The sequence below is a fragment of the Nerophis lumbriciformis genome, linkage group LG14, assembly GCF_033978685.3.
Source record: "Nerophis lumbriciformis linkage group LG14, RoL_Nlum_v2.1, whole genome shotgun sequence".
Taxonomy (NCBI): Eukaryota; Metazoa; Chordata; class Actinopteri; order Syngnathiformes; family Syngnathidae; genus Nerophis; species Nerophis lumbriciformis.
The window spans coordinates 41,337,166-41,347,856 of NC_084561.2; the positions used below are offsets into that span (position 1 = coordinate 41,337,166).

Genomic DNA, 10,691 nt, shown 5'->3' on the forward strand with positions numbered 1-10,691 from the left:
TGGCCAGATGAAGCCATCAGGACCACATCATCTGCAAAAAGCAGAGACCTAATCCTGCAGCCACCAAACCAGATCCCCTCAATGCTTTGACTGCGCCTAAAAATTCTGTCCATAAAAGTTATGAACAGAATCGGTGACAAAGGGCAGCCTTGGCGGAGTCCAACCCTCACTGGAAACGTGTCCGACTTACTACCGGCAATGCAGACCAAGCTCTGGCACTGATCATACAGGGAGCGGACTGCCACAATCAGACAGTCCGATACCCCATACTCTCTGAGCACTCCCCACAGGACTTCCCGAGGGACACGGTCGAATGCCTTCTTCAAGTCCACAACACACATGTAGACTGGTTGGGCAAACTCCCATGCACCCTCAAGGACCCTGCCGAGAGTATAGAGCTGGTCCACAGTTCCACGACCAGGACGAAAACCACACTGTTCCTCCTGAATCCGAGGTTCGACTATCCGGCGTAGCCTCCTCTCCAGTACACCTGAATAGACCTTACCGGGAAGGCTGAGGAGTGTGATCCCACGATAGTTAGAACACACCCTCCGGTTCCCCGGAGGGTGTATGTATATGTCTTGTGTTTATTTACTGTTTTAGTCATTCCCAGCTGAATATCAGGTCCCACCTGCCTCTCACAGCATCTTCCCTATCTTCCCTCTACTCCTTCACTCTCACTTTCCTCATCCACAAATCTTTCATCCTCGCTCAAATTAATGGGGAAATCGTCGCTTTCTCGGTCCGAATCGCTCTCGCTGCTGGTGGCCGTGATTGTAAACAATGTGCGGATGTGAGGAGCTCCACAACCTGTGACGTCACGCTACTCGTCTGCTACTTCCGGTACAGGCAAGGCTTTTTTTTATCAGCGACCAAAAGTTGCGAACTTTATCTACTAAATCCTTTCAGCAAAAATATGGCAATATCGCGAAATGATCAAGTATGACACATAGAATGGACCTGCTATCCCCTTTTGAATAAGAAAATCGCATTTCAGTAAGCCTTTAACAGTAAGCGGCCGGGAGCAGGAGGAGAGAGAGGATACGGACGTGACTGAAAAGTCACGTTCTACTGGAGAGAAAAATGTTTTTAAACCATTGTTGTTAAAACCTGCACGCTTGGCTCCTGTGCGGTGTCTGACAGTGGGACTGCGAGGATGCAACTTCCACAATAACGTATATGTAACCAGAGGTGGGTAGTAACGCGCTACATTTACTCCGTTACATCTACTTGAGTAACTTTTGTGATAAATTGTACTTCTAAGAGTAGTTTTAATGCAACATACTTTTACTTTTACTTAAGTATATTTATAGAGAAGGAACGCTACTTTTACTCCGCTACTTTTATCTACATTCAGCTCGCTACTCGCTACTAATTTTTATCGATCTGTTAATGCACGCTATGTTTGTTTTGGTCTGTCAGACAGACCTTCATAGTGCCTGCCTTACTGGTGACGTTTCACTTCGTTCCACCAATCAGATGCAGTCACTGGGGACGTTGGACCAATCAAACAGAGCCAGGTGGTCACATGACCTGACTTAAACAAGTTGAAAAACTTATTGGGGTGTTACCATTTAGTGGTCAATTGTACGGAATGTGTACTGTACTGTGCAATCTAATAATACAAGTTCCAATCAATCAATCAAAAGTGTGAAGAATAAAAGATACTTTTTTATTTCAACCATACATCCCGTCAAAAGCCTAAAGACTGATCGCACATGAGGACGTTCCTGTCTTCACAATAAAAGTGCCGCTCCATCGCGCCTGCGCTTTCAAAACAAGAGTCTCCGAAAGCCAGCGCAAACAAGCTAGCAAGCTACGGAGTTTGACGCCAATATATTTCTTGTAAAGTGTATAAAAACGAATATGGAAGCTGGACAAATAAGATGCCAAAAACCCACCACTTTCATGTGGTATTAGACAGAAATGAGGAACTTTTCTTCTCCTCCATTTGAAAACGTGGACGTTATCATCACTACTGTCTGATTACAATCAACGCAAGTCATCAGAATCAGGTAATACACCAACTTATATTCTTGTCTTCATGAAAGAAAGGAATCTATATGTTAAACATGCTTGTATTATCATTAAAACACCTTTAACATGTAAACAAAAACAGCAAAATAAATACATATAAATGATATACTGTATATATCAATGTATATGTATGTATATATATATATATATATATACATATATATATATATATATATATATATATACATATACAGTATATATATATATATATATATATATATATATATATATATATATATATATATATATATATATATATATGATATGAGTGTGTATGTTACTCATCAGTTACTCAGTACTTGAGTAGTTTTTTCACAACATACTTTTTACTTTTACTCAAGTAAATATTTGGGTGACTACTCATTACTTTTAATTGAGTAATAAATCTCTAAAGTAACAGTACTCTTACTTGAGTACAATTTCTGGCTACTCTACCCACCTCTGTATGTAACATATATCATTTCAGTGTCTTTTGCAGTTTGGATTACGATCTATGCATTTCTATCAAGAATGATTATCCGTAATTCCTGACTAAGTTACAACCTGTTCGGCCGTTGTAATCTTCACGCTTCAGTTATCGTACTGACCAGGACGACACCTGTACACTTCATTAACAAATGAGGTATGGAACTTCATAATAATATAAGAATTTCTCTAGTCCATGTAACTATCTGCATGGCCTAAAAAAACAAAAAACAATTCCAATCATTTCTCTGTAATTACAAATCGTCTTCACTGTCAGACGTAATAATTGCAGGCCAACATTTCTGAAGGTGCCATAGTGAGGATGAGTGAGGGTATATTTAAAAAAAAAAGGGGTGGAAGGGGGGGGGGGGATTGAGTAATTCCAAGACTATTTATTTTCCCCGTCTCCTGTCCTGCTTTCCAATTACTTAATGCTATTTAAACACACTCGAGCTGACACATACACACATTAACGGTCCTCCAGAATAAGTCGCACGATAATTGTATTTGATAAATCACAAGGGGAATCCATCAAGAGGAAGCTTGGCTGTGCTAAAAATGAGAATAGACAATTATTAGAAAAAAAAAAGAGACAGGCCTTTCATTTCAAAACACACTCAGGGAGGCAGTTAAAGTCTAAGCTGTTTGAAGAGATGCTCAACAAATGATTTTATTAATGCATTTTGAATTGTAGCACAGCTTCGTAAAACATTGTAACATTGCAGCGCAGAGAACAAATAATGTCTTGCTGGTCCACGTCTCAGAGCAGTGATTTACGGGTTCAGTTCAGGAAAAAAAACAAAAAAAACATACACACTGTGTTTTATGAACAGCAATAAGGAGTATTTAACCCAAACAACAATAGATTTTGTTTGTTTGTTGTACATGACCAGTAATTCCTGCTTCCTTTGTTGTCATTTCAAAAGACAATGTTCCACTTCTGATTGGCTGCAGAGCGTGAAATAAATATTGCTTTACTAAATTTGGAGGTAATACATGGGGATTGAGACAATATGTCCAAGGGGATTAAAGCCAACAAAAAAAAAAAAATGGAAATAAAACTGGAAATTGGACAACTGGAAACCTGACATGGTGAGACAGCAACGGCTGTTCTTACGGGACAGGAAGATATAAGCAAACAGATAAATAAACTCATGTCGAATCTAAGGGGTGGCTTTTAAATACGCAAAGGAGAAATCAAACAACGTATAAAACAATACTTAACTCAGTTAAAACAGGATGTCAGCCACCAACTTAAAGCAAATAAGCAAAGCAGACAGGAAAAAATAGCAAAAAAAGAAGAGATGCAAATGATCAACCATGGATACAACACAAATATAGATATTACAAAAAAATAATAATAATAGTAAAACAATAATAATAATACCCCCCCCAAAAAATAAATAAATAAATAAATAAATTAAAAAAAAAAAAAAAAAAAATATATATATATATATATATATATATATTTATATATATATATATATATATATATATATATATATATATATATATATATATATATATATATATATATATATATATATATATATACAGTATATATATATATATATATATATATATATATATATATATATATATATATGCAAATGATCAACCATGGATACAACACAAATATAGATATTACAAAAAAATAATAATAATAATAAAAACAATAATGATAATACCCCCCCAAAAAAATTAAAAATAAATAAATAAATAAATTTAAAATATATATATATATATATATATATATATATATATTTATATATATATATATATATATATATATATATATATATATATATATATATATATATATATATATATATATATATATATATTTAAAAAATAAAAAATAAATAAATAAATACATTTAAAATATATATATATATATATATATATTTATATATATATATATATAAATATATGTATATATATATATATATATATATATATATATATTTATATATATATATATAAATATATAAATAAATATATATATATATATATATATATATATATATATATATATATATATACATATATATATATATATATATATATATATATATATATATATAAATATATATATATATATATATATATATATATATATATATATATATATATATATATATATATATATATATAAAAATAAAAAATAAATAAATAAATACATTTAAAATATATATATATATATATATATTTATATATATATATATATAAATATATGTATATATATATATATATATATATATTTATATATATATATATAAATATATAAATAAATATATATATATATATATATATATATATATATATTTATATATATATATATATAAATATATAAATAAATATATATATATATATATATATATATATATATATATATATATATATATATATATATATATATATATATATATATATATATACATATATATATATATATATATATATATATATATATATATATATATATATATAAATATATATATATATATATATATATATATATTTTTTTTTTTAAATTTATTCATCTATTTATTTATTTTTTTTTTTATATATATATATATATACAGTCGTGGTCAAAAGTTTACATACACTCGTAAAGAACATAATGTCATGGCTGTCTTGAGTTTCCAATAATTTCTGCAACTCTTTTTTAGTTGTGATGATTCATGAAGTTTGGTTCTTTTATGAATTTATTATGGGTCTACTGAAAATGTGAGCAAATGTGCTGGGTCAAAAGTATACATACAGCAATGTTAATATTTGCTTACATGTCCCTTGGCAAGTTTACCTGCAATAAGGCGCTTTTGGTAGCCATCCACAAGCTTCTGCTTGAATTGTTGACCACTCCTCTTGACAAAATTGGTGCAGTTCAGCTAAATGTATTGGTTTTCTGACATGGACTTGTTTCTTCAGCATTGTCCACACGTTTAAGTCAGGACTTTGGGAAGGCCATTCTAAAACCTTCATTCTAGCCTGATTTAGCCATTCCTTTACCATTTTTGACGTGTGTTTTCGGTCATTGTCCCGTTGGAACACCCAACTGCGCCCAAGACCCAACCTCCGGGCTGATGATTTTAGCCTGTCCTGAAGAATTTGGAGTTAATCCTCCTTTTTCATTGTCCCATTTACTCTCTGTAAAGCACCAGTTCCATTGGCAGCAAAAGAGGCCCAGAGCATAATACTACCACCACCATGCTTGATGATATGCATGGTGTTCCTGGGATTAAAGGCCTCACCTTTTCTCCTCCAAACATATTGCTGGGTATTGTGGCCAAACAACTCAATTTTTGTTTCATCTGACATCACATGGACACAGACAAGACCTTCCTGTGCAACCCGTTTTGGTTTGATTACCAAATAATATATTGTGATGTATATTGTGAGGCTGTGATATATACTGTGATATAGAAAAAGTAAAACTAATAACGACAAAAATTACTTTCTATTATATTACACACTATATTGCCAAAAGTATTTGGCCACCTGCCTTGACTCACATACGAACTTGAAGTGCCATCCCATTCCTAACCCATAGGGTTCTATATGATGTGGGTACACTTTTTGCAGCTATTACAGCTTCAACTCTTCTGGGAAGGCTGTCCACAAGGTTGGGGAGTGTGTTTATAGGAATTTTCCACCATTCTTCCAAAAGCGCATTGGTGAGGTCACACCCTGATGTTGGTGGAGAAGGCCTGGCTCTCAGTCTCCGTTCTAATTCATCCCAAAGGTGTTTCTATCGGGTTCAGGTCAGGACTCTGTGCAGGCCAGTCAAGTTCATCCACACCAGACTCTGTCATCCATGTCTTTATGGACCTTGCTTTGTGCACTGGTGCACAGTCACGTTGGAAGAGGAAGGGGCTCGCTCCAAACTGTTCCCACAAGGTTGGGAGCATGGAATTGTCCAAAATGTTTTGGTATCCTGGAACATTCAAAGTTCCTTTCACTGGAACTAAGGGGCCAAGCCCGACTACTGAAAAACAACCCCACACCATAATTCCTCCTCCACCAAATTTCACACTCGGCACAATGCAGTCCGAAATGTAGCGTTCTCCTGGCAACCTCCAAACCCAGACTGGTCCATCAGATTGCCAGATGGAAAAGTGTGATTCATCAGTCCAGAGAAGGCGTCTCTACTGCTCTAGAGTCCAGTGGCGACGTGCTTTACACCACTGCATCCCACGCTTTGCATTGGACTTGGTGATGTATGGCTTAGATGCAGCTGCTCGGCCATGGAAACTCAATCCATGAAGTTCTCTGCGTACTGTTCGTGGGCTAATTGTAATGTCACGTGAAGTTTGGAGCTCTGTAGCAACTGACTGTGCAGAAAGTCTTTGCACTATGCGCTTCAGCATCCGCTGACCCCTCTCTGTCAGTTTACGTGGCCTACCACTTGGTGGCTGAGTTGCTGTTGTTCCCAAACTCTTCCATTTTCTTTTAACAAAGCCGGCAGTTGACTTTGGAATAACAGTGTCTCCACTAATCGTACTCGCCTTATTTAGAAATTCCTACCCGAATTACAAATGCAACCGGCTTAATATTGAAGAAAAACACAAATGCGTTTCTTCAACATTTCTTTTTCCCCCATTATTCCTTAAAAGCAGCGACTCCTTCCCTACTCTGCATGGATCCCTTCATCCTGCATGGATGATTGCACCGGGCGAGAGAAGACTTTCATGTGGATACACTAACCCTGCCTCTCTCTCTCTCTCTCTCTCTCCCAGCATCACACTAACCTCACTTTCTCTCTTTTGTGCAGGAGCCGCTGAAGGTGTTACATCAGACCAAAGGGCCACGGGGCCCAGACGCTGACATCACACGGACACACAATCACATCACCAGCGGACGCAGGTTACGGATTTTTCCGTGGTCCGAGTGAAGCGAAGTGAACAATCAAGCTGAACGGATCCAAACTGGATTGAAAATGAAAAAAAAAAAAAAATGAAAAAAAAACCAACAGGAGTCAGTGCTGGATGTGTGCAAGAAAAAAAGATCACACAAAATATTGATAATAAAATCGATTTATTACGGGTTGTGCGAAGTGAACAATCAAGCTGAACGGATCCAAACTGGATTGAAAATGAAAAAAAATAAAAAATGAAAAAAAACCAACAGGAGTCAGTGCTGGATGTGTGCAAGAAAAAAGATCACACAAAATATTGATAATAAAATCGATTTATTACGGGTTGTTTGGAGCAGGTGGTTTCACTGGAGTTGGTGTGCTTCGTCAAACTGTAGAAGACGTGGTGTGTCAACCTCTAAAGGCCTTAGTGGCCCTTTCTTTCCAAAATTGTGTATACTACTGAATTGGGGTCTTATGGCCACTTATGTGGACACTTATACTGCCATCTGGTGGTGTCAGAAGAGTATAACATGCAATGGAATTTGGAAAAAAAAGTGTAAAAATAAAAATGTGCATGTCACTACACATGAAGTACACATTTGTGTACTTATGGACTAAGCACATAATATTAAAAGATGATTTTTAGTTTTAATTCTAATTAGGGTCCAATAAGCCCAAGTAGCAAAGATAAATAAGAAAAAAGCATGTAAACAAACAGCTTGTGACTTAGGAGGTTAAAGTGAAGTTAATTATATTTATATAGCGCTTTTCTCTCGTGACTCAAAGCACTTTTACATAGTGAAACCCAATATCTAAGGTACATTTAACCCTTGTGTGGTTTTCATTTTTTATTAAAAGAAAAATTATACAATTAATTAACTTTTCAAACTGAGACTCACTGACTTTGGCTCATTTTCTGTGACAAACATACATCAGAATACATACTTAAAGGGGAACATTATCACCAGACCTATGTAAGCGTCAATATATACCTTGATGTTGCAGAAAAAAGACCATATATTTTTTTAACCGATTTCCGAACTCTAAATGGGTGAATTTTGGCGAATTAAACGCCTTTCTAGTATTCGGTTTCGGAGCGATGATGTCACAACGTGACGTCTCATCGGGAAGCAATCCACCATTTTCTCAAACACCGAGTCAAATCAGCTCTGGTATTTTCCGTTTTTTCGACTGTTTTCCGTACCTTGGAGACATCATGCCTCGTCGGTGTGTTGTCGGAGGGTGTAACAACACCAACAGGGACGGATTCAAGTTGCACCAGTGGCCCAAAGATGCGAAAATGGCAAGAAATTGGACGTTTGTTCCGCACACTTTACCGACGAAAGCTATGCTACGACAGAGATGGCAAGAATGTGTGGATATCCTGCGACACTCAAAGCAGATGCATTTCCAACCATAAAGTCAAAGAAATCTGCCGCCAGACCCCCATTGAATCTGCCGGAGTGTGTGAGCAATTCAGGGACAAAGGACCTCGGTAGCACGGCAAGCAATGGCGGCAATTTGTTCCCGCAGACGAGCGAGCTAAACCCCCTGGATGTCTTGGCTCACACCGTCCCTTATGCCACCGAAGATGATCAAGAGAAGAATATTGACCCTAGCTTCCCTGGCCTGCTGACATCAACTCCAAAACTGGACAGATCAGCTTTCAGGAAAAGAGAGCGGATGAGGGTATGTCTACAGAATATATTAATTGATGAAAATTGGGCTGTCTGCACTCTCAAAGTGCATGTTGTTGCCAAATGTATTTCATATGCTGTAAACCTAGTTCATAGTTGTTAGTTTCCTTTAATGCCAAACAAACACATACCAATCGTTGGTTAGAAGGCGATCGCCGAATCCGTCCTCGCTTTCTCCCGTGTCGCTGGCTGTCGTGTCGTTTTCGTCGGTTTCGCTTGCATACGGTTCAAACCGATATGGCTCAATAGCTTCAGTCTCTTCTTCAATTTCGTTTTCGCTACCTGCCTCCACACTACAACCATCCGTTTCAATACATGCGTAATCTGTTGAATCGCTTAAGCCGCTGAAATCCGAGTCTGAATTCGAGCTAATGTCGCTATAGCTTGCTGTTCTATGCGCCATGTTTGTTTGTGTTGGCTTCACTATGTGACGTCACAGGAAAATGGACGGGTGTATATAACGATGGTTAAAATCAGGCACTTTGAAGCTTTTTTTAGGGATATTGCGTGATGGGTAAAATTTTGAAAAAAACTTCGAAAAATAAAATAAGCCACTGGGAACTGATTTTTAATGGTTTTAACCCTTCTGAAATTGTGATCATGTTCCCCTTTAATGACCACACACCATACACCCCTCCTACACATTTCTATTACATATAAGATGTCCGGGTCCACTGGACCCGGGGCTAATAGATCTGTAGAAATTGATGTTCTGTGTACCACACACACACACACACACACACACACACACACACACACACACACACCCACACACAGACGCACACTCAGCAGGCCGAGACAGGAGGAGGACAGAGTGTAGGTACACAGAACATCAGAGCATACTTGCCAACCTTGAGACCTCCGATTTCGGGAGGTGGGGGGTGGGGGCGTGGTCGGGGGTGGGACAGGGCGTGGTTGGGGGCGTGGTTAAGAGGGGAGGAGTATATTGACAGCTAGAATTCACCAAGTCAAGTATTTCATACATATATATATATATATATATATATATATATATATATATATATATATATATATATATATATATATATACATATATATATATATATATACATATGTATCTACATCCTGAAAATATGCAAACAAAACTGTGTTTAGATCATTGATACTTCAAACTTGCATAAATAAATATTAAGGTATATAACATAACTTGGCTTCTGAGAGTTTCAAAATGTAATGAATAAAATGCTAAAGTTGTTGATAAACAAGCAATTATTTTAATAATTAAATATGGTCATCTTAAATTAATTATTATGATAATTTAAAATCAATTATTTCAAAAATGTTTATTTTAATGTATAATTCTATGCCTGGATGTAATAAGGAGTCACAAAAAAATACACATAAAAATACAATTAATTTTGATGTTTTTAGCAAAATATAGTAAAAATTTATTTAGGTTTTTTTTTTTTTTTTTTAATTAATAAATATATTTATTTTTAGGTAAGATAAACATAATAATACAATTTATCTCTAGTCTGGATGATTTAGTTCTTGTCACCCCGTTGTCCTCCCGTCATGAAAAAAGGCTGTCCTCACTCAGGTCCGCATGGAGCTGGAGGGGGCGTGGCTTCCAGCTCCGGCTGAAAATCGGGAGATTTTCGGGAGAATATTTG

At 36.0% G+C, this 10,691-nt stretch overlaps 1 protein-coding gene across 4 annotated transcripts in view; it reads left to right on the forward strand.

Annotated features, from left to right (window-relative positions):
• sox2 (SRY-box transcription factor 2) overlaps nucleotides 1-7,758 on the forward strand; it is a 379,189-nt gene extending 371,431 nt beyond the window's left edge. For all 4 annotated transcript variants that reach the window (XR_012050817.1, XR_012050819.1, XR_012050820.1 and 1 more), the window contains one exon: nucleotides 7,277-7,758. The gene's annotated coding sequence lies outside the window, so the exon portion shown is untranslated. The remainder of the gene's footprint in view (nucleotides 1-7,276) is intronic.
• The last annotated feature ends 2,933 nt before the right edge of the window (nucleotides 7,759-10,691 follow it).